Raw genomic sequence first — 9,542 nt, forward strand, 5'->3', positions numbered from 1 at the left:
GCACACACACGCACACACACCCCAGCACACACAAACACACCCCCCAACACACGCGTACACACACCCCAGCACACACACGCACACACAGTCCCAGCACACACACGCACACACACCCCAGCACACACACGCACACACAGTCCCAGCTCTTCCTCTCATGAACTGAAATGCCGAGGCCAGGTGCTGAGCACTAGAGATACAAAAATAGGCAAGACAGACCAGGCCCTGCCCTCAAGGAGCTTACAAGCTTCCGGGGGAGACAAACACAGAGGAAGCCAGCTAGAAGCCAACAAGAGGTGATTACTAAAAGCGAGAAAGCCCTGGCCTGGGGAGGGGCTTGGGTAGGCTGGGGGGTGTGTGCGTGTGTGTGCTGGGGTGTGTGTTCGGGGGGGGGGGGGGGGGGGTGTGGGGGGGGGGGGGGGGGTGCCTCTCCATGCTTCTCTCTAGAGCCCAATGCTGAGACACATCTAAACACCAGGCTCATTTCACCAAGCGTCCCAAGGCCGGCCGGGCAGACATTCTCAGGACCCCCTCGGGCCACCCGTGAAAGCAGGGGGACGGTGGGGGCAGGCCCGATGCCCCACGAGCTCACGGCCCGAGCCAGCAGTTCTTCCCGATGTGGGCAATGCCTAAAAATCTCCCCACCACTACCATCTATCGATCCCCAGGCACTGATTAAGCCCCTACACAGAGGGGTTTACCCTGGACCAAGGGGAAGAACGAGGGCAGGAGACAAAAGACAGAAAAGGTTTCCCATGGAAGGCGGCACGGGGATGAATGCTGAAGGAAATGAGGGATTCCTTTTCAATAAACTGATCCTTTACTTACTTTAGCACACTCGCTCTTTCAAAAGAGTTCCTAGGGTCCAGAGTCTCTCTCTGCCATGGAGAAGGCAAGAAAGATGATGCCCATCACGCACATGACATTGCCCTGTTGGCCATGCAGCAGAGACAGAAAAAGCAGGGGAAGCAAATGCAGACGGTGCTTCCTCCCAGCCCTCCTGCGGGCTGGAGGGCACTTCCCCCCCCCCCCACCAGCAGGGGGCCCAGAGCTGTCTCGGTCCCCATCTGTCAAAGCAGACGTTCCCCTGGTTCTGCTCACTTCACTGCGCATCAGTTCACAGGAATCTTCCCTGGTTTTTCTGAAACCATCTGTACAAGTTGTGCAGCCATTCCCCTCCATTTCCAATTCTTGGTCAACACAGACAGGATCTGCCCATGCCCTCCCACCCCCCTTTCTGAAATCTCTCTGGAACACAGAGCAGGTCACGGTCTTGCTGCCTTCAAGGAGACGCAGCTCCACACACCTTCTTCCTAAATTCAGAGGCTGTTCCTGCCCAGCCTCCAGACCCTCCTTCATAGGATGCCTTTTAACTAGCTGTGGTTGCGCTTTCTGCTCCCCAGCCCAATCACTGGGGCCTCAGCTCTAGCTGCCACATCAAGGCGAATGTCCTATCTCCGTCCCATCCCTGCTCTTTCCTTTACTGGAGCCCAGCCCAGGGCCTAGGTCCAATGCCTGACCCTTACCCAAAGAGGCTTTCAAAGCTAGCCCCATCCTCTCACCAGCCTCAGTCCAGCCCTGGGGTGGAGGTGCTCGGAGATGAAGGTGGACGAACCTTGGCTGCCCCTCAGAACAACGTCTGTGGCTCGGGAGTAGCTGGAGAAGGCCCAGTAAACATGCCCTCTCCTGGTTCCCCGGGACCCCAACGACATCCCAATGGGAGAGCAGCCCTGCAAGGGCCTGTGTTCCCCTTCAGAAACAAACCCTACTTAAGTTTCCAACAAAGGTCAAATTTCTAAGATATTTAAGGAATGGATGCAAATTTATAAAATCAGGGGCCATCCCCCATGGACGGCGGTCAGACCACAGACAGGCAGCTCTTAGAGGAAGCAGTCTAAGCTCTCCAAAGCCATACGAAGAGAATGCTCCAAACTACTAATCATTAGAGCCTCAGGTGCCACCCCACGCCTGCCAGGCTGGCAAACGCAGGAGGGGCTGGAGGCCAGCAGGCACAGGGCTGGGCTGCGGCTGGAGCTGTGGAGTGGACAGCTGTGCTGGGAAAGCCCCACAGGTCATTCACAGACCCCTGAGCTCAGAGGGCCTGTGTGGACGCCAGTACTTCTACCAACTCTTGATAGAGATCAAGAGCAGGAAGTGACGGGGAGCCCGTGAGCTGCCAGGAAGCAGTGAAGGAGGCTCCCGAGGCCCAGCCCGACAGAGGCCGGCCGCCACCTTGACCTGACATCTGCGCCCACAAAGCTTTCTTTTCTCTTTCCCAATGGGTCCCCAAGTTACCTGATGAAGCAAATGCGTCATAGTACATAAGACACAGCGTGGCGGGACTGGGGAAGGAGCCCCTCCAGCCTGCCTTGGGTCAGGTTCTGGGGGCCCTCCCCTCAGTGGCCTTCTAGTCCAGCAAAGGAAAAAGAGAAGTGCGTAAGGTCAAGTGCACAGAGGGCCCTAGGCCAGGCCACAGGCACTGAGGCAGCCCCACACTCCCCCACAAGGGAGCAGCTCCCAGTCTCCCAACGTCCAGCTGGGTACCTCGGTATCCTGGATGTCAGACCCTTCTCAGGAATATGGAGCTGTCCTCCCTGTCTTAGCCAGCCCGGGGCTCCACGCCCCCGGGGGCCTTTGGGGTCCTGGCTCCAGCTGGGATCTGGCAGGTGAGTCAGGTTAGGGATGGAGGAGGAAGTCTGTGGCAGGGCCTGGGTCAGGCATTGGCAAGTCTGGAAGGAGCCTCTAGATGTGGGGCAGAAGGGGAAGGTGGCTCCTGACATGTCCTGGCCAGGGATGCTGGAGGGAAAGGGTCCTGCTGCTGGGGAGCAGAGCAGGGGGGCAGGGTCTCACACTCCAGGAGAATGGGGCTGTATTTCATTCTATGAGGAAATGGGGAAACATGGAGAGAAAGAAGGGGATTAGCGGAGCTGAGGAACTGGTCTGAGGGCAAAGGCTAGGGGAGATGGGAGGAGAGAAGCCCAGAGGAGAGGGAGCAGCCCCAGAGGGCAGTGGTGACTCTGCCATGGGCCCCAGCCTGAAGGTGGGAGAGAAGGGCACATCCACCTCACCTCCAAGAGCTGTGCCTCTGCCCACCTGCCCCAGTTTCAGGTGGCGTGCCTATGGGGGCGTGATGTGACTAGGGACAATGTTCCCTTCCCTGGGCTGACCATTCATCGCCCCTCCAGCCAGCCTCCAGGCCCTGGCCCCTTCTGCCCTCCCTCCTGGGGAGGCTTCCCAGCTCTCCCTTGTCCTTCTGAGCCCAACACCGGCCACGGGGTCTGTCTGATGAGAGCAGAGCCAGGACAGCCCTGAGTCACCTGAGTTCAAGTGCTGCCTGTGCTCCATTAGCCTTACCTGGCACCAGGCAGAGCCAAATTCCATTTCCTTAAGACTTAACGTTGCTAATATGCTTCAATGGAAGGAGTTTCCACAGTGGGAGCTCCTTGTGTGAACAGAGTCCCGGGTCCCGACAAGGCAGTGCCCTGCAGGGCCTTCGTATCCTTTAACACGTGAGGTTATTGCCATCCATCCACTAAAGGACGAAATGCCTGCTTCTTGTCTAGAACTGGAGCAACCTCCCCCCTCAGCAGGCCTCCCTGACCCCAGGAGAGCCAGAGGAGAGGCCAGTGAGCCTCCCTTCCTAGCGCTGAATAACCGAGGGGATGACTGGCAGGTGTGGGCACGCCAGCCACAAACCCTGCTGTGTGTCTTCAGAGGCTCTGATGCATTAACAGGCCTTGCTGATTATCTTTTCTCTTTGTCTTCTATAAATATTCTTTGTTATTTGGGGAAGGGGAGGTCAATCCAGGGGAAAGTATGAGACATCATTACAAACGAATCCAGAACAGCACGGGTCCGGAGCCATCAGGGATGGGCTCATCTCAGGCCCAGACAGATGACTGGTTCTCAAGGACATGGGAGCTCAGCCTTTGCAGAGTGAGCTTCTCTAGCCCCCAGGCCACGTCTCCCGGGGTGTCCAAGGCTGGCCTCGAGGCTTCTGGGACCTGGCGTCAGTTTGTCAGAAAGAGCATGCTTCCAGCCCCCTGCTTGGGTCTTTCTAGAGATCCAGGCAATAGCCCAGGTTCCTTAAAGTCATTTCTGGCTGCCACGACCCAATTCTCAGTCAGTACAAGCCCCTCCGTTTCTGGAGTCCAGGCTGAGGGCTCAACCCCTCGCCCAGTGCCTCCCCCACGCAAGGGCATCTGGACACTGCCCAGAGGGTCCCGGAGGCTGCCCGGCCAGGCCTTCCCTCTGCTCCAGGGGGAGGCAGCTTCATCCAGCATCTCTTAACCCATGGTCTCTCTCCATGATCATTACTAGTGAAGACCAGAGACATGAAGATCTGTGTGAAGGATGGGGCCAAGGCTTCAGATCACTTTGGGCAGAGAAATGGCTGTAAGCAGACGGGTGGCTTCTGGGAACTTCTGCCACTGCCCAGTCAGCTGAGGGTCCTGGGACCAGCCTCATGTCATTCTTCTGGGCCTCAGTTTCCCCATCTGTAAAGCGAGGAGCCTGCACAAAAGATCACTGACCACCTGCACCACTCTAAACGACATGTACTCAGTAAGTGCCTAATAGATGCCTATGAAACTACACAGGACAAGCCCAGGCTGCTCCATCAGCACCACCTCCACCTTTGGTGAGAGGTCAAGGTTTCTGCACTGCCCCCCCCAAAACAAGACGCCTTCTTTGCCCCCATGTGACGCTGCTGATATCTGGGCAGCTCTGGTTTTGAGATGGGCCCTTTGCTAATGCTGATCACTAACTGATCATTACTATTTACTTGGGTCGCCACACAATATGAAATCGAAAGAATGCGGGACAGCAGAAAGAACCGCAGCTCTAGGGTCCAAAACGTCTCTGACCCACACAACCTGTGGGCGAGACCCTGCCCTATCACTGAACTACCCTTGTAAAATGAGGGGGCTGGACATGAAACGGTCTTGAGCACCGCTAGATCCCAAAGGAGGCAAAGTCAGGTCAGCTGCCAGAAATGGATGGCCATGGATAGGTGTGGTCAACCTGGAGCTGCTCTCCCTGGGTGCAATCTGACCCCTCACTCCAGGGGACCCCAAGGGCAGGGGCTGGTCGGGGCTTGGGCTCTGCACCCCCGCAGGGGGCACAATTCCTTCATACCCAAGGGGGTCTGTCTGGTCATCGCCCTCTTCCTCACACACTCCCAAGGGAGTAGGCCCACTCCCTGCCCACAAATCTCAGAGGAGGTTAATGTGGCGCACCCCCAGATCACAGGACTCTCTCAACTCTTCGGCCTCTCTGCTCACCAGGGGCCACGAGCGAACATGCAGACAGACACGGAGAGAGGAAGACCTAGGTTTGACTCTTGTCTCAGACACACTAGCAGCCCTGGGTGAATCTTTTCGGCCTCTGTCTGCTCCTCTGTAAAATGGGGAAAATGACAGCGCCGGTCTCCCAGGGCTAGGGTGAAGATACCCTAGCAGGACGCTGATGTGCAGAGCGCCCGCGAGGCGGCAGCTGCCACAGCTGGTCACTGCTCCTGTCCATACAGTGGCTGTTTTGTGACACTCATGCCCTTGCTGCTACGACGTTGCTGTCGCTTCATTGCTGCTGCCGTTCTCCTCGGCCCCACCCGGTCACCACCGCCCTCCTCGGTCCTCACCCGCTCATGCCATGTGGCCCACAAGATGGCTGGACATGCCATCTCCCCCTGATCTGCCATTCAACCAATGCCACATTCTTGCTGAGCTCCTGGAAAGGCAGGTGGGGCTGCTAAACTGGACCTTCCCAGAGGGGGTGAGACTGGGGAGGCTGAGGCCCATGGCCTTAGGAGGAGTGTCAGTGCTGCAGGGCTCCTGCCGGCCCTAAGCCTCCCATGACAGCCTGCTTCTTGCCTGCACACCCTCGCTGTCCCCAGAACATCCTCCCCTCCCACGGCTCAGGAGTCACCTTCTGGGTGAAGACTGGCTGACAGCTCTAGCGGTCGGCACCTTCTCCTTCCCGTGTCCACTCTCTAGCTTCCCCGACTCCCGCAAGGTCGGGAAAAGGTCCACGTCTGTCTCACTCCCCTGCACACGGACCGCATGAGTCCCCAGACTCTGACTCTCCTGCCTGGGTGGGTGGGATGGCTCCAGGTGCGGGAATATCTGCCAGCACCCACGGCCTGGACCAGCAGGTCCGGTGATAAAGCTCTGTATTGTCTCCTATCTAAGGCATCACCCCAAAGGCACCCCTGGCCCCTCCATCTCTGCCTCGGGAAGGAGGGCTGTGATCAACCCTACTTCACAGAGAAGGCGCCTGCCAGGGAGAGGGGGGGAGGGGAAGGAGGTCCCACAGACAGGAAGTGACGGGTCAAGGCTCAAACCAAGCTGCCCCCTCCCCACTTGGTGACAAAGTGACAGCTGGGCAGACCCCACACAAGTGAGAGAGCTTGTGTTTGGGCTCCCTGGGAGGAATCGCAAAGCCCCATCCGTGACCGAGGGGGCCGTTGGCCCATGAATGAGCATTCTCTGGGTACCTACTAGGTGCCAGGCCCAGAGACTGAGCCTCCCCACCCTCGAGAAGCTTCCAGGGAGGACTTACAGATAGCCCCAAAGGAGCAGGGGTAAAGAAAGGGGGGACAGGCAGGGTCGATGGGGCCACAGAGGGCAGGAGTGAGAAACGTCCAGTGAGGCCGCAAAGGCAGCTGGGCCCAGGCCATGCAGCAGCCAGAGGAAACCATGGAAGTTGGTCAGGTAGGGAAGTCACACGGTCAGATCTGGCTTTGGAAAATAGCTTTGTCATCTCCAGGCAGACTTTCCCCAAGAAGATTGAAGAGGAGGGGGCCGGGGTACATCCTAGGTTAGGCCACTCCCTGGGGGTTGTGTGAGCCAGAGGGCCCCAGGCCAGAGAAGCTGTGCAGGTACCAGAGGTAGCCACTGGGCAAGGGTCTGAGGATCCACAGGATGGGAAGGCTCCCTCCTTGCCTCTCTCCTGGTCTCCATCCCAGAGTTTCCAGGGCTCAGCTCAACATCAGTGCCGACCACCAGGAGCCCTGAATGCCAGGGTCGGGAGCTCCTATGCCAAGGCTTGAGTCCTCACAAGAATAAACTTCTGCAGTTTCCTTGTGTCTCCCCCCAGTAAATGAGGGCCAAGCTTAGTAAAGGTTGACTGACTGAAGGAATAAGTGGATAAAGGACCTGGAAGATGGTGAGGGAAGGAGCCCGCGGGCTCGGCGGGCAGCCACCGTCAGGCCCTTCCCCTCGGCTCCTGCCACACACCTGCACTTTTGGCCTTCCCAGCCTATCTTGTTTTGGGGGACAGAGCAGCCTCCTGTCCAGTTCCACCACAGACTGAACCAAAGGATCTGACACAAGGGAAGGTGCTGGGCCCAACCCCCTTCAGCTGCCGCCACTGTCACAGCTCTGATGGGAGTCCCGAGGACTCGATGAACGGTCTCTATGACTGCTTGTGGGAACAAGAACGGGGAGACCTCGGGTCACCCACACAAGCCCATGGTCCCCCAGCTCAGCTGTGCCCCAAGAAAACCTGTGTCTCTGACGCCCCTGACCTGAACCCCCACCCCAAGTCAAGGCCTCGTTACTAGTCTGTCTCGCTCTGAAACCTGAATTCCTCAAGCAAGAGGTCCAGATCTGCGTGAGGAGATGGCCCTTCCGCTAGCCTCCCCTGGGGCCTGGCTCTCTCACACACACCATACCTCAGCACAAGGGTAAACAGAGCTCGATCCAGTCTGGCCTCCCACCAGGGGGCAGTAAGAGGACAAAAGACCAGCCAGGTGGAAGGCCTGGCAAGCTGGCCAAGGCCCTCACAGGGCAGTGCCCCAGGCACACCAGCAAGCATCTCTACCCACCTTTGGTACACCTTGAGGCAGAATGTGAAGCGAAGCCAGGCTTCCCCTGGAAACCCACAAGGAAGCACCCACTGCCCGCATCCACCTCCAGGGTCTGGCCCTCGCTCCATAACTTTGACTGGGCTTGAAAAGCACCTGTGAAAGACAAGTGCCTGTTGCCCCCCGAGGCTGGATCCTCCTCCAGCCTCCACTGCAGCACCACAGACAGTTCAAGGAGCAAAGCCACGGCTTCTCTGAGGCCCTCACGGTAAGGAAGGTCCCTGTAAGGAGCAGCTGGGGGCCCCATGGGAAGAGCCAGGCTGGGCCCACAGACCTTCAGGAAGACCCAAGACCAGGCCAGTCTCAGGTTCCCTGTCTGTGAAATGGGTTGAAGGCCAGCACCTCCCTCCCAGGGCTGGTGTGAGGACCGAATGAGATCGTTTGTAGTGTACTCAGCCCAGTGCCTGGCATACAGTAGGCACTCTATAAGTGCTCGTCTCCTTCAGGTAAGAGAGATTCACGTCCAGGGCCTTAGTCTCCACGGAAGATGGGCACAGCCTGCTCTAGGGGAGCCCCAGAAGCTCAGGGCCAGGGTCAGTGTCAGGGCCGCTAGGGAAGACTCCTGGGCGGCTGCTCTGGGTCCAGAGGGAAACCCTAGGGGCAGGTGCTCTCCGAAAAAGGAGGTGAAGCAATGGCCTTCCTTACCAAAGGCCTGAGGCTTCGGGGCCCAAAGGCCACCTCTGCTGCCCTGTCACTTCCCGGTGCCAAAAGCTGTTTTCCTGGCCTATGACTGGAGCAGTGTGACCAAAGCCATGGGGCCAGGGCCCCCCTTCCCCCTCCAGCCACCTCCCATCCACAGAGATGGGAGCTACCGTCCTAGAAGACACCGAGAGAACACACCGAGGGACACTCCCAATAATGCCTGAAGTGGAAGACGGGTGTGAATACAGAGCAGGCCAGCGCCATGAGGCACCAGCCCCTCGCCAGGCCCCAACAGGTCTGTGCTTCCTGTAGGGCCCTCCCTTTCCTGAGAAGCAGCAGGAGGAGCAGAAGATAAGGCTGCCTCGCCTTCCTCAGCACAGAGGCACTCAAGAATGGGAGGGATGGCAGGCTGGGGATACCATAGTGTGTCCTTTTCCTGAATGGCCACAAATGGCAATGCTGCATTTTAGAAAGGGCCTGCATGCTTAGCACTAGATGCTTTGGCTTTCTCCCCGCAGCACCAAGAGCAATGCCTTAAATGTAGCAGGCAAAGCCAAGTCAACCACATTTATTAAACATCTACTGTCTTGTTTATGGAAAAGCCACGAGACCAGGATTGCTGGATTGTGGGGCAGGGGGAAATGGTAGGAAGGTGCCAGGTATAAAGGACTCTGAATGCCCAAGAGGATTTTATATCTGACAGTGGAGAGGAAAGAGACCCACTGGAGGTCAGAGTTGAGGGTGACATGGTCAGACCTGCACTTTAGGAAAACCACTTGGATGGACTGGAGTAGGAAGAGATTGAAACAGGCAGACCCTCCGGTTACTGAAACAGTCCAGGCATGAGGTGACAAGGATCTGCACCAGGCAGGATGACACGTCAGAGGAGAGAATGGGGTACTGGAGAAGTGAAAGATGCTGTAGAGAGGAAACTGATGAGAGATGCTACAGAGGGGAAATTGAGGAGAAATGCTGCAGAGGGGAAACTGATGAGAGATGCTGCAGAGGGGAAAGTGAGGAGAGATGCTGCAGAGGGGAA

General features: G+C 57.7%; 1 protein-coding gene across 1 annotated transcript in view; it reads right to left on the reverse strand.

Moving 5' to 3' along the window:
• Window positions 1-9,542, reverse strand: part of MOB2 (MOB kinase activator 2) — a 73,076-nt gene that overhangs the window by 62,504 nt on the left and 1,030 nt on the right. The gene's annotated exons all lie outside the window — the stretch shown is intronic.

This window comes from Petaurus breviceps, unplaced genomic scaffold, assembly GCF_028583685.1.
Source record: "Petaurus breviceps papuanus isolate PSGF00001 unplaced genomic scaffold, PetGlider_PUasm1.0 89917, whole genome shotgun sequence".
NCBI lineage: Eukaryota > Metazoa > Chordata > Mammalia > Diprotodontia > Petauridae > Petaurus > Petaurus breviceps.